At 38.5% G+C, this 15,299-nt stretch overlaps 1 protein-coding gene across 2 annotated transcripts in view; it reads left to right on the forward strand.

The window, feature by feature from the left end:
• The first annotated feature begins 509 nt into the window (after positions 1–509).
• The window catches only part of PRDM1 (PR/SET domain 1), an 86,369-nt gene continuing 71,579 nt past the window's right edge, over positions 510–15,299 (forward strand). Inside the window, exons 1-3 of one of the 2 annotated variants that reach the window (XM_081186589.1) lie at positions 510–606; positions 1,318–1,427; positions 2,015–2,078. The gene's annotated coding sequence lies outside the window, so the exon portion shown is untranslated. The remainder of the gene's footprint in view (positions 607–1,317; positions 1,428–2,014; positions 2,079–15,299) is intronic. The other variant, XM_081186588.1, reaches the window with a different exon arrangement.

Raw genomic sequence — 15,299 nt, forward strand, 5'->3', positions numbered from 1 at the left:
CCCCGCGCGCACCAAAAGGCGGCTTTGAAGTGCCCCGCTTGTGTGCGTCGCCTCGCTCTTCTCTTCGACACGCACCCACCCAGCCACCCACGAGGCTGACGCTCGCAGGGGTCCTCTCACGCACGCGAGCACACGGGGGCGGCGGAGGGGGGGTCTTGTGTGTACGAGCGAGAAAACCGCCTCGTCAACTCGGGAAGCAGAAGGCATGAGAGGGAGCCGCCGCTGGGAGGGAAGCTGCCCCTTCCTCTGAGGAGTTAGAAGGAGGACGCCTCATGTTCTCCACACAAGTCTGACTGGGGCTTCTTCCAGCCGAGATATAATAGAGCCTCTCTATAACCCTCAACAGCCCAGGAGGGAAGCGTAGGGGCAGCACGGTGCCCACCTCCTGCTCCTCCGCAGCTTCGCCCTTCCCGGTCCGCGCGCGCGCGCCCACCCTCCGCCTCTCTCCTCGCGCGCCCCGGTCCCCGTCCGCGAGCGCGGCGGGCTGTGGGAGAGCAGCGGCTGCCGGCGTCTTGGCGCGCTTTGTGCGCGATGCTGCGTTTGCCTGCTAGGGAGATGGGGCCGGGGCTTCCTGCTCTTGGGACACAGCCTAGTGGGAAGAGTCGGGTAAGTCGCCCCGGTGGCTGCTCGTGTGGATGCATAATGATGCTGGCATTGCGGGGTGGGGGGTCGGGAGTGGGGGAGGTTGTCCAGCGCGACTGATCCTGAAGTTAATCGGGAACGGAGTGGGAAGGAAAGGCATGGGGCTCTGGGTGGAAGATGCGTGTTTATTAGACTTCCTGTTCGCACGTGCCTGGGAATTCCATCAGGTTCACTCCCGAGCAGACCGCGCTCCACAAGACCGCCTCGTCGGGCAAAGCTTCGAGTTTTATGGACGGGCTGCAAGAATTGTGAACTTAAATACTTTCTGCGCACGTGTGCCTTTTACTTAATTTACCTGTGAATAAGAAACTTGCTTCCAATGGTGCACGCTTAAGATCACAGCCTTCCTTTATATTTTCACGTTTTTGGATCATCAGGCTGGGTGTGCGGGGGTTTGGTTTTTTGTTTTTAAACATTTTCCAAAAAAACCACAAAACCCTCCCCCCAGTATGTCTTTGCGTAAAATCAGTACTAAACCTGTCCAGGGTTATGGAAGTACCTCTTTCCTTCCCTCATCTTTGTCTTTTCTGATTTTTTGGTTTCTAAGGAACCTCTCTCCAACCTGAGTGTAGGTGTGTTTGTGTAACCAGACACTGAGACTTGCTGTCTGATAGAGAATTAACTCAGACCCCACCAAAGCTTACTTTGAATTCAATAGAGGTGTTTGTTTTTCAGGTTTAAAGCTCCAGACCGAAGGGGGAGGCGTCCAAAGAATTCACCTGAAGAAGAAACCACCGGGAAGATCTTTAATTCCTTTCTTGAAATCCTACTGCATTTTGGAGCAGGTGGGATGTTTTCTACTGGAGGTGGGGAGCAGGGAAGGATTCCTTTAGTTAAAAAGAAAAGAGAAAGATTGATTCAAATGTATTTCACATATCAGATCTGTTAGTTAGGGCAGTCAATCTCTCTAGGATTAACGTGTGATTTTTGAGGAACTGCTGTTGCTCAACCCGTAAATAAAAGTGGAGATGGTGACACTTTCGTCTGGCTTCTGGTAAAAAGAGAACAAAAACATTTAATTCCTTCAAGGCACCATCCATTCGTGCAGGAGGGTGGAGCATGTGGGAGAGACAAGGAGTTTAACTATTAACCTTTATTGGGAATTTATAAATGAATTTGAGACTTCTCTGGCTTTTCCCATTTTTGTTTGCTCTCCTTGCAAGATTATGGCAGATAAAATTAGTGGCCATGCTATTTAGGAAATGGAAGACTTTACTGTTGACCAGTAAAAATAATATGTCAACAGGGAACATCCTGTTTGTATTGTTCAAACAGTAGAGAATTAACTAGTTTGAAATGTGAAGTGGGGGCAGGGGGGGGGACGGATTGCAAAAGAAAGTGGCTGAGTGAAAATTATATTCTGTTCTATTAGGATTCTGTTTGCTTTTCCCCTTAGATCATTTGCTTGAAAGCACTAAAAAGAAGATTTGGAAAAGGTAAGACATGTTTTAACCAAAGATTAAAAATCAAGGCCATGTCATGTGGTTACTTACTATCACTGTTAACTTTCTCTGTTTGTTTAGCTGATCTCCTGAACAAGAAGATGCATTTCATAAGAACAAATTAGCTACAATGTATTTAGCAAAGATGTCATTTCCTTTATTTATACACATTTTAACACAGTCTATGAGTGCTACCCTTTTCCATTTTTTTAAAGAAGTACATAACTGACAAATGGAATGAAAAGGAACACATATTGATTATTGGTATCTTAATTAAAGTGTCCATCTTGACACCTAGGAGTTGAAGTGAAATAAACTTTTCGTTGTGGTGGAAACTTACATGCTCACTGTCTTCAGTATCAGAACTACTGAAAGCTCTAGAGCTGTTCACCAGGGACCAATAAATCATACTTAATATATTTTAATACGAGAGTACTTAACATAGTTGTTTCTAATGGATTATTCAATGGCTGCAGGCTTCTGCGTAGTTAAGCTGCTATTGTCTGTCAGTGCATAGGACTGTAGCCAAAAATAAAGTGTCTAGAAAGGTTCTTTAGTAGCTCCTTTGTGTCCTAGTGTGGCAAATCATAACAAATTACATTGTTTATTGTCAGTATATACTGTAAAGATTATCTGTTACATTTTGTTCAGCTGCAGTTAAGTTTCATTCATTTAATTTTGCCTTTACATGGCTGTAGCTGCCAACAAGTGGACACATTTATTGAGCTGAATCACATGGATAATATTATCTATCAAGTCTTTATCATACAGTAGTTGACTTTAATAAGCTGAGGCTGCAGTCCTGTCACACTTCCTTGAAAGTTAGTTCCATTTAACATAGTGGGACATCCTTTTGAATATATATGTGCAAGATTGGGCTGTATGCGACCTACAATCCTATGTGTGCTTACTCATAAGTAAGTCTTAAGAGTTCAATGGGGATTACCGATTTATTAGTAGGTTGCAATCCTATGTACAGTTGAGATATTAGCTCAGTTCTAAACTGCCTGTTCAAGAGAATTCAGCTGTAAGTGAGAGAAAAAAATAAATTTAGTCTTGATGCTGTAGCAGAAGATTGTGAAATTATTTGACAAATATGATCTACATTTGATAGTTGAAAAGTAATTTATACTGATGTCGATTTGATTCATTATATTTCTATGCCAATTTTCATTAAAATAAATACCATTTCAACACTTTTTCATATTTTTAAAATTATTGTTCGTACCTTTAGACAAATTTGCTTTTGGAAACATTTTTCCCCCTTAAAACACTATCCTTAGTAGACTAATATAGGGCAAACAATTGAATATTTATTAATTTGACAACTTAGTGAATGGTGCAGAATATATAATGGTATAAATCTTATTTAACTGGAATGAATAGCAAAATTCCACTGTTTCAGGATTTCAGAAATTAAGCGTTATTTAGGAAGATGCATCAGCTGTTTTAATACAGTAATGCATGCTACAGAAATGTTACCTAAAACGATTATATAACAGTTTCTAAGTCACACTTTCACTGAAAAAAAGTAATGAATTACCTGCTCAGTTTCATTGAATACATAGCTCAGTTCCCTGCAAGAAGAACATTAAAAAGGTTGCTTTTTTCTAAATTCATCTGAGTAAACACAATCAATTTTAATAGTTGTAAATCTTTCAATATTGCTCTAGAGATTGTATTACGTGTGCAAATGTGCATTAACTTGAATAGATTACTAGCAAGTTGCAATGAGCCAATACTGGGCTAAATGTCCCATTATTAATCTTTGATGTGACTAGGAAATAATTTTATTACCACCCAGCTCAATATGATGTGGTCAATCAAACGTAACAATATTTAGTCTAACACGCAGGAGTGAAAACTTATCAAAGATCTGCTTGTAATAGAGTACAAATAAATGAAGAAGTATAGCTGCTTAACAGGTTTACAGTAGATTTTTACAGTAGGCCTGGGAGTAAAAATGTTTTTTTGTTGTTGTTGTTTTGCTCTTGTTGTTGTTGTTTTTTTAAACAAAGTCATATACAGTGTCTGATGTAATTGGCACTGAAATGCAACCATGTAATTACCAAGGCAAACAACAACAAAAATCCATACAGGGAAATGTAATTGGTATTGTATAGCAGAAGTATTAATTTCAGTCCCTGGTGCTACAGATTAAGAGGTGCAATCCATCTAATTTGGACAAGGCTCCAGCATAAGCCCCTTTGAAATGAACAGAGTTTGTGGTCAGTAGACTGCTCTCTAAGTGATTCCATCTGATATGAATATAAATATCTGATAACTGTGAGTGTAAGCATTGTAAATCAACATAATTTATTTTCTTGGCACTGGAAGGTTTAAATAGCATGTCGATTATTTTCCATCGTTTTCGCTACTTAAAAAAAAAAGAAAAGCAACCTGTGGTAAATCGCTGTCACTGAGTATTGGTTTTACAAGTTGAGCAGAGCTTACTGCTCTGTATCTCTTTTTCCCCGCAGCCTGCCCACCCACCTTCTTTCCTTTTTCTGCTAGTAATCATCTCAGTTTCTTTAAAATTGGTGCCTTTTCCTTCTTGGTTTGAATGCTAAACAAATGTTTGCTTCTCCAATTATTCTGTGTTTGGGTTGTCTTTTCAGTCCACAAGACATGTGCCTAAGCATGAAACAAGATAGGTACTGCAGTAGTACTGATCCTTTGCCACAAGCCCTAATATTTAAACAGAAGTGCAATATACTTCCAGATGAGCATGTTAATGGTCTCTGCCATAACAACTTATTAGATTAGCATTGCTCTTAGGAAATCATTCCTATAAAAGAATTTAAATTATGCTACACTTGATTTTTCAGTTGCAGTGTAGAGATTACACATTACAGTACATAGCAGACTTTTTTGGTCTCATCACAAACTGCTTTTGATGCTCCCTTTTGAATTTCAAAAGCAAGTTGGTACCAAACAAAATTAAAATGCCCCGTGGAGCACACAGGGCTGATTTTTACAAGACATGGGAAATGCAGAGGTAAAATCTATAAGTGTACATGATTCCATGTGGCCGATGTAAAACGTTCTTAATTGTGGTGCCAGCCCATTGGTTCCCAAACAGTTTATCCCATTATCACTTGAAAATTGCTGAGACTCTTGGCAGACCGCGTAATGATTTTTCTGCCTGTTGCAGCAATTGTAATGTGCTGTGCAAAATGCTGTATGATTTTTATTAGTATTATTATTGCTTTTCATTCCTGATATTGAATTCAAATAGCAACACAATAAAATACCATCTAAGAAGCAAAAGAAGTAATACAATTTTAAATCAATAGGAATATTTAATGCCAACATGTGCCACATTCCACCTGAAAGCATCTCATAAACCACAGCTTGGGAACTCCCATTCTAGCCTCCTTGCATGGTGCATTCTGCTGCTACCCATCCCTGGAGGGAAGCCCTGCTGATGCCTAGCCACTGCATGCCAAGCAACCTTCAAAACCTGCAATATAAATTTGTTTTGAATGGTGGTCCTATGTCCATAGCGTGCATCTTCTCCTTGGGGTTATAGCTTGGTTATAATTAGTAAGAATCACAATTCAGCAACTGATAGCAAATTTTTCAATAATTGTCTATTATGGAAAGTTGGAAAGGATTAGATACTATGAAAATGAAAAGCATACTTGGTAGCTAGTGTTTACTTGATGGGACAAGAACTGCTGGGATAATATTGACATTAACCGCAGTAGAAATTTCGATTCATAAGTGAATTGTTTTTCGATTGGCAAGGCGCATTGTAGAAATCTTGGACTTAATCCTTGGTTAGTATCAATTTTCCTAGTTTCATTGGAAGCGATGTATGTAGGGAGAGACTAATATCAGAGTAGGTTAGCCTTGTATTTGTTCTAGGATTAAACTGTTTTCCTTTAATGTATTTGCCAATACATTAAAGTTTTGCTATGATCTTTCAATCTGCATTCCAGAAGCATACAAGCATAAAAGGAGGATTTCCATCTCCCCTCCTCGTTCACCTTACCTATGCAGTCGTTGGTTGATATTTGTTTTAGGCTAAGGCATATGTTGCATTAATCATATCTTCTATAATCCCCCTAAAAGCCGTTCAAAGTTTGTGCCCTCCTTAAAGTCAGACATTTTTAATCACACCTGAATAGTAGCTTCTATATATTTAGAAGCGCTCCAGCCCTGTCTAGCTTACCAGATGTAGGTGTGTTATAAGTGGCTTCCTGATAATACTGTGTTTGTGATTAAAGGTTCCTAAACACTCATGTTGGCAACCCTCTTATTATCAGCTTGTTTGATGTAATGGAGTTTAGGGACTGCCCAGTACATAAGCCTGTCTCTGCAAAAAATTTGTCTGTATTAGTTCAGGAAAACATCCTTTTTAAATTGTCACAACCACTATGGGTTAAAATAAATCAAGACTCCCAATTTGTAAACCTTCTGTGCTAAGAAAAGTATAAGTCAATAGGAAACAAATGGAGGCATTATTTATTTCTGTTAGGTTTTGAGCATTTGTGAAAAGAATTGTGAAAACCAGTCTTAGCAGTTTAGGAATATCTTGTGTTATCTAATTAATGTGTACTTTGATCAATTTACTTGAACAATGTTAATTAGGGGGAAATACAAAAGAGAAAGGGTTTTGAAGGGTAAGTGTCTTGTGGGAAGGATATATTATACATGTATTTATAATCTGAAAGCAGGTATCACTATCAACCTTCCTTTTTTCTATTTATCTGCTTTCCTAACAGTAAGTTTTCAGTAAAACTGTAAAAAGGAAAAAAAATCAGTGTATAATATTACTGCTATTGCAGTACCTTTGTCTGAAAAATACCAAGTGGGCAATTCCATGCATTCTTTAAATAAATTATCAGTTTTTGCTGATCATTTTGTTCTCTTACCTCTTTTATAGCTACACCAAATACTGTCTGCAGTCTTATATATTATTGTAACAATCTTCCATTTAGTTTAACATTTTGAAATTTTGGAAAATATGTGCAAGAGGATTTCCCAATATTTGTGGAGTTGCTCTGTTTATAAGGAGGGGGAGAAGAAACCCCAAACAATTTCTTGCTGCCACTGATTTTTCAACAAACAATTGAATTTCTCCTAGCCAAAAACAATACAGTTCTAACTATGTCCTGTTGCAGTGAATGATACATGGCAAGAGTCTGTTTTTTTCTTGATGTGGTAGATTGTTTTAATGATAAATAACAATATAGATTCGGAGATTAATTTTAGCTATTATCAGTCTGTTGTCCAAAAATATTCTATTTCAGGATAGCCTACCTGTGTGTTCCTTGTCTTGAAATAATAAATTTTAATAGTACTAACGCAGACTTCAAAGTCTAGTCCAATGGAATAATTAGATATTTCATATCAGATTGGTGTTGTGCTGTTTGTTTGCTTGTATATTTCTTGCATTCCTTTATTGCTTCTTGATGTATGTACATGAAAACAGAATATAACTTTTCTGTGCAAATAAATATTTGCTTATTTCATACATGTTGACACTGATGATGTTTCAAAAAGATACTACACTGGATGGAATCCACTTTCTGCCCTTTCATTCAGTGAAGGTCTTTCAATGCAACGAAGTGTCTTCTAGTAGAATAGGACGGGGGTGATTTTTGCCTCCTCCTTCCCAGCCTTCCCCAAAATCAGCTCGAGAGAATTGTTGGGGAGCTTTCAGGACAGGATGGAAGGTGGCATGAAGGAATGCCTAGGGAAGAAGGAATTGGCAGTCAGTTGCTTCCCCTCCTCTGCTGGATTAAAAGTGCATTCATGACTCCAAGGGCATAAGCTGGAATCCACCCATTTTAAGCATAGTGACTGTCAGAAGGCCTGGATCTCACAGAAACAAAATAATACAAAAAGGATATAAGCTTAACAGGTTTCCCTTAACCGTATGATTTAATATCCTCACAATGGGAGTTCAGATTTCTGGATCCGGTTATATTACAGTATAAGGTGTTTGAAAACATTGTTTAGTTTCACTTGCTACCTGCCTAGTTGTGGCTGGTGAAGGTGGAGAGATAAAGCCCAGGAGCGCAGAACTAGCTTCCGAAAACTCAGCATTGTGTGACCATTATGTTCACTGCATAAATCCATGACCTTTTAAAAAAAAACCTGAACCATACTCATCTTGAATTTTTATTTAGCCTAGCAAACTGCAGTAATGTTCTGGTAAAGTAATGAATGAGTACAGTGGTGCCTTGCAAGACGAAATTAATTCGTTCCGCGAGTTTTGTCGTCTTGTGATTTTTTTCGTCTTGCGAAGCACGGTGTCGGGAAAGTTTTGGAAAAGCTTCAAAAATCACCAAAGTCTTTAAAAACCTCAAAAAAGGCTACCACACCACGTTCTATGAGTTGCTCCTCGAAGTCAAGTCGCAACTGTATTAACGGTGTTAAGAAAAAGGAAACAAACTTGCAAGACGTTTCCGTCTTGCAAAGCAAGCCCATAGGGAAAATTGTCTTGCGAAGCAGCTCAAAAAACAAAAAACCCTTTCGTCTTGCGAGTTTTTTGTCTTGCGAGGCATTCGTCCTGCGAGGTAGCACTGTACTGTAGTTTCACAATTTTGTTGCATTTCTAAAACCTATTCAGTGTTCAATATCTTTTCTCTCTCTTTTCAAACATCTCTGACTAAACAAGACCATATGAGTTTAAGATAAGTGGCATGGATTTATATGTTTTACCTATCAATATGCCTTTTGACAAAAACATACAGAACATGTAAACTAAATTTGACAGATAATATAAACCATTTGCAATGCTGCTTGCTTTGATAAAACAAAAGACTTGAGCTGTGTTCACACATCGTGTTATATCAGTTTGGGATGTTTCATGGGAAGTGATTCTTACATACATACATACATACATACATAAATGTATGTTAAACAAAAGTCAAACATAGATGCACAACATGTACACTGCTCATTCACACTAAACCATAGTTAAATGTGACCTGCGAACTAGGCCTCCTAACTAACAGAGTAATTAAAAAGTCTGTTTTTATTCATAAATATTTATAAATGGTTTACTTTTAATAAAATGTCTCTATATAAAAAGGTGTCAGTGTAGTTTACTGATTGTTTTACTCCTACAAGCAAACAAGATACATTTAAAGGAAATAAAATTTCTATTAAAAAGTTTCATAATTGTGCATTTATAAAAATGGTAAAGTATCACACATTTATATTGTTTATAGGAATAAAAATATTAAAAGGTCTAAAAATAATAATTAAGATAAACACAAAATACAATAACAATATACCACTGCCTAAAGGAATCTCTGAATGAGGAATATGGACCTTTTTTTTTTAAGGTGCAAACAACAGCAATGTTGCGTAAGTGTTGCAAAAAGATACACCAGAACTTTTCCATTTTCCACTCAACCCAGTCCCATAGGAAGTTGGATGGAGGACTGGTTAAGAAAGGGATGCATGTTGTTGTTGATTTTAATTTACAGAAAGAAACACCACAGTGTTTCACACAATAACAAAATGGAATAAATTAAATATTTATTTTCATGTAGTATGTGCTTTTCATTTTAAAATATAGATAACACCTTAGATGTGCTTATTAAAGTGGTTAATGCAACAAATAGCTTATTTGTCAGACTGAGCTGCATCGCTTTAATTTTGGTCAGCCTTCTGCAATGAAATCCAGCTTAAAAGTGACAATGTGCACAAGATGTTCTTAAGTTGGCCAGGATCCAAAGAACCAACAACTTTTGCATGCTCACACATGGTTTCAGCTGGTGTTTTCTGAGCAGCACAACTTGCCCTGCCCGCCCCACAAATCCCACATACACAGCGCAAAACACTTTTGGAACTGAGGGGATTTTCAAAAACAGTTGGTGATATAGGTGTATGGATAGCTTATTTTGTGCCAGCCTGGAGCCAAAGGAAAAAATCCATAATAATATGTGTTGTCTTTAAGGTGCCACAACTCTCTTGGTTGTCTTTGCTTTTCCCAGGGGAGGGGTGGAAGACAATAATACAACAGGACATGCTCAAGTGTTTGAGTGTGCCTAAAGTATCTTTCTGGATTCCAGCCAATTCCCCCACCCCCTTGACAGCAGTGAGAAACTGATTTGGGAACTTGCAATGAATCTCAATCTGTTTTTCCTAGGGAAAACGTGTTATCTAAAATCTGTCTTAACTAAAATACAACGACAGCTCCCTGTGTGTCTCCTGGCCTGCCTGTCAAAATTAGCTTTATAAATCATCTTTTTATATAGGTTGTGTTTTATAAAATGACTTAAAGTTGGTGGATAGGATTTCGCAATGATTATCCGATGTTAAATCCAGGTACTAGCTTTCTGTCCCCTTTTTGTCATTCAAAGCTGAAGGAGACAATAGGTGCTGTTTGGAATTAGAAGCTGCCGGTCTAACCTAAGTGTTTCTTCAAACGCCTTAAGGCATTGTGGATTTATGCAGATTCCTTTTTTTATATAAAAAACGTGAAATCACAAAAAATAATAGGAAGCTGCTATTCGATAAAAAAAAATTTAAATTACCAAAAAAAAAATAATTACATCTCACCTAAGATAAGAAATGGGGATGAGTGTTTCTTCACCAATATTTCTACTTTTTAATTTTCTGGTTAGGCCATTTATCTCTATTGTATTTATAATAAGAGTATAAAGTACTATCCTATTTGTAAGCCTTTAAAAGAAAAAGGGGGGAAAGGCTGACCTTTGTGGTAGGGAAAAGTCATATATTCTTTTCTTTCCATGTTTTTATTTAAAATATCCATTGCCTAAAACAGAAGACTTATTGCATGAGTCTTGGAAAATATGCTGTGTGCTGCTTCTTCTTTTTTAACAGTTTGCTTTTTATGGTGGTCGAAGGAAATGGAAATTTACTGAACAATTTTTTTCCAGGGCAGGTAGTTTCCAAAAATATTTTCAGTTAAAGGAAAGGGAGATCCTAGTTATAGAAGTATTTTTGGTAGTTTGCATATATTGTACAACGTCCTACACCAAAAGAAATGTTGAATCAGATTACTGCACATTCAAAGTAAGAAGCGTATGTATTATTTGTGGGGAGCCTGTGGTGCTCCAGATGTTCCTGTCACCAGATGGACTGTCACCACCTCTGACTGATTGCCGTCCTGACTGGGGCTGATAGGAAGTTCAACAACTTCTTGAGGGCAACAGGGTACCTTAAGACAGATATGGGATTATAGAACCCTGGTCCCCACCCCTTCCTGTAATGGGTTTTAAACGGGCATATATGCAAGCTTTGCACCAGGGCATTACAAGAAAAAGGAGGCATCCCATATCTTCCTCCAGTCTACCCTTTCTCCTTGGTCAACAAACAAGTATATTGTGGGTAGAGGAATGGATGCAGAAAGTGGACTCCCAGTCCCACTAACCTCCCTTCTGTATGCTGTGGTGCTCACTCACATGAACATATTGAAGCAAGCAGAAGGAGCAGGCGGAAATAATTTGTGTTATGTATGAGAATCTTTCTATTTATCAGCACTGTCCTAGCACTGATAATATATGTGTAGCAGTAAAAAGGTAAAAGGTAAAGGATGCCTGGATGGTTAGGTTCAGTCCAAGGTGATTATGGGGTGCAGCACTCATCTCACTTCAGGCTGAGAGAGCCAGCATTTATCCACAGACAGCTTTCTGGGTCATGTGGCCTGCATGACTAAACCGCTTCTGGTGCAACAGAGCACCGTGACAGAAGCCAGAGTGCATGGAAAGCCCTTTACCTTCCCACCGCAGCAGTACCTATTTATCTACTTGCAGTGGCATGCTTTTGAACTGTAGGTTGGCAGAAGCTGGAATAGGGAGCTTACCCCATCACATGGATTCGAACTGCCAACCTTCTGATCGACAAACCCAAGAGGCCCAGTGGTTTTGACCACAGCGCCACCCATGTCCTGGTATACTGTACCGTGTAGAAGTACCAGTGGGACCTGCTACAAAATGTTTTGAAATTAGTCCACACTTGGCTATGCACTTTGTCTATGCATTTCACATGTGAATACTGAGTTTGCTCTTAATGTATAAGACATCAGGCTATGTACAGCTTTTCTATGAATTTGAGGTACTAATGTAGAGCATCCTTCTCCCTTTTTTTTTTTTGGTCCTGCCACAGAGTCTAGTCATACAAGTTTTGGCACATTTTTATATTGCTTCAAGGGAACACCAGAAAAATCAAATCAAGGCCTGGGAATTGGGACTAGCATTGCTGCATTGAGGTGTGAGGACATTTTTTGGTATAGAATCAAAGAGTTGTAGAGTTTTCTAAAATAATGTGTGTTCAGGTAGACCTTTCAAAAGAAAACCTGTGTGAAGTGAAACATGTTACAGTACGCTGTTTGAATTCCATGGGACTGAGAAGAGGGGAGTTCTAGTTAAGATGCATGGAAGAATCTTCCCCCACTGCAGAAAGCGTCTGCATGTTTCACACAAGTTTCAATATGTTTGCATAGTTACCAAGCTACTCATTGTTCATTTGTAGTTCACTGGTAGCAGTAAAACAGAAATGAGTTCACGTAGTTCTTGCAACAATGCTGTAAGTCAGTATTGATACTGAGGCTGAGAGATAGTGCCTTTCCTTTGATTGGAAGTAGGATTTTCCTGATTTTCAGCTCAGTTGCTGAAACAATACTCTACACTCTGTATTATTAGTCAGGCATTATGTTTTTATATAATAGGGTATACGTTGAGTTAAATCCTGCCAAGTCATGCTAGCAAGTCTATTGATTTCGATAGGTCTTTGTTTATGGCTTTGCTGAATTCAACCATATGATTATTTGCTGCCATAGAAAGAGAGAAGGGAATGTTTTTGCTGCAGTTATAACTATTTTAGGAATGCACACCTGTGAATCTATAATGCAGAAGTAGTTTTTCGTGTATTTTTATTCTCAGTAATTATAGTCAAAGCCTGGAAAGTGTTGCTGATGTGGAGGGGGTGGAGAAGGAGAATGGGGCTACGTATGTAGCTTATCCACCCTGACCTTTTAACTTTTCTCATTGTTAGCAAGCTTTCACTAAAAGATGGTCATAACCAGAAACCAGTTGTGCAAGGATTTCCACCCCCTCCTCTTCAAAGTTCTATTATCTAGCGTGGGTTTAATCAATTCAGGATGGAGTAGACTGACGCATGATAAAAAAGAAAGAAAGGAGAAACTCGAAATGAGTATTTCATAATCAAATTCTTTAACTGGCTAATCTTTCAATCAAAACTAATGACATTGAAAAGGTTGATGAGTTTAACTAACTTATATTGTTAAGAGAATTGCTTTTTTTAAAAAAAAAAAGTAGACCTAAAACAAAACCACCACCAAGACCACCCCGCAAAAAACCCAAACAGAAACAGATGATTTGCTTTCCAGTTTTCTTACAGCCTGCAATAAAGCATATTGTGAATCAGCAAGGCTTTTAGCACTCCATGCAAAGCCTTAATTAATCACAATGCTCAGCTTATGTATATGGCTATGTTTAATATATGGGGTGGGGAGAGAGAATGCAATGGAACACAAGCAAAACTGAACTCAGAACTATCATAAACATCATGTAGTATTTTAAAAAAATTAATCACAGAGGGTATTTGTCCTTTTTAAACAGCATCTACTTTTTCATAGCAATATAAGTTCACCTACCCACCCAACTCTAACACACATTTTGCAATGGCTTTAAAGCCACTTTGAATCAAGATTTTTTTATGGGATGTAAATGGGTGTGGTCCCACAGAAGTCACTGAGAGTGAATTGTCCCCTGATGTCAGCAATAATTTAGTCGTCATTCAAATACTTCATTTTTTCATAAATAGACATTGTACTTAGATCAACACTGAATGCATGGGGCCACATTAAGCACTTGTTTGCATTTGCTTTTTTGGGTGGAGGGATCAATTCCAGTCCAGGCTGTGGAAAATAACTATAATTAAAGACTAAGAGAAAATTATTCTCCAGTGACTCAAGGTATCAACTAATAGTTCTAATTAGACAATATTTTGGATAATGACATACTATTTGTAGTATTCAACTATCAATAATCTCTTTCCTACTTGTCACGTACAAGAGCATTCAGCAACACTCTAATAATAATAATAGGACATGGTCCTTTAACAACTTTCTCTTTCCCCATGGATAGTTTACGTTGCAGACAGGGAATAAAAATTCTTGTTAGTGAGAAAAGGCAACTGTTGCTTTTCTTTTACTGAGAAATTATTCAGACTGACAGAATCAAGATTAGCAATCTGGTCTCACTTTTGTTCACCTACTTTCCATTGAGTGATGTCTTGACTTTCTCTTGTCATTACTTGTTTCAATCAGGACCAGTCCTACCTTTAGGCACACTGATACCTAATGGTAGGAGGAACAGCACAATGTTGGAGGACAGAACTGTGTGTGCCACATGGCCTACCCTGTGTCTCCTGCACTATTCTTCTTCCCACAAGTGTGGTAGAATACGCTGTCCTGTCAGCAGTATTTTATAGGATATTCAACTGCCAGCCTAGTCAGCTTCTGCACATGGAATTGGAGAAGGCTGCCACCTTGTCTTTGACTTCAGGCAGCAGCAAAATGTCTTCAGCTAGCTCTGGTCTCCATTGGGCAATTTTTCACACCTACTATGTACTACAAGTGTAGTTGGTGGCCATGGGGCTCTTTTTTTTAGTATGAACATTTAGAAGGAAGTAGACAATTAACTGTAAAATTGTGTTTGAGACATTATTGAGCATAGTTCAGTAGTCAACTGTGCTCTTTCATTTGTTGTCTTTAAAGCTGGTTTTATTTTAAACTGACAAAGTGACCTAGCCTGATACTTATTAAACCAACAACTCTAGTAAGCACTAGATTTGCAACAGATAATATTTGGGCAGATCACCTTGCCTGTTTTCATTTTTATTGGAGCTCTTTATTCCACATGGTCCAGGGGTCCTTTACCTTTACTGAGAAAAGCTTTAAAAAGCTTTGAGAGCTTCACCTGCAAGTCTCAAGAGGCCCTGGTGCTTCTCTTATCTCCTTGTATTTATACTTCCATTTCCCTGGTGCATCACCTGTGCCTAATTCTGTGCACTTTGATCCCTGGAGAGTCAACAGTTTTGCAGCATCAGACTCTACAGAACATGGAGTGTCTCACTCTGATTCCTCACACTTATTAGTATTGTCTGAAAATGAGCTTTCCCATTCACCACTAGACACATGTACTTTGTTTTGTGGAGGAGGAAATGCAAGAGTTTTAGGAAAGGGAGCACATTGGATCAGGC

This window comes from Podarcis bocagei (genome assembly GCF_964188305.1).
Source record: "Podarcis bocagei genome assembly, chromosome: 3".
Taxonomy (NCBI): Eukaryota; Metazoa; Chordata; class Lepidosauria; order Squamata; family Lacertidae; genus Podarcis; species Podarcis bocagei.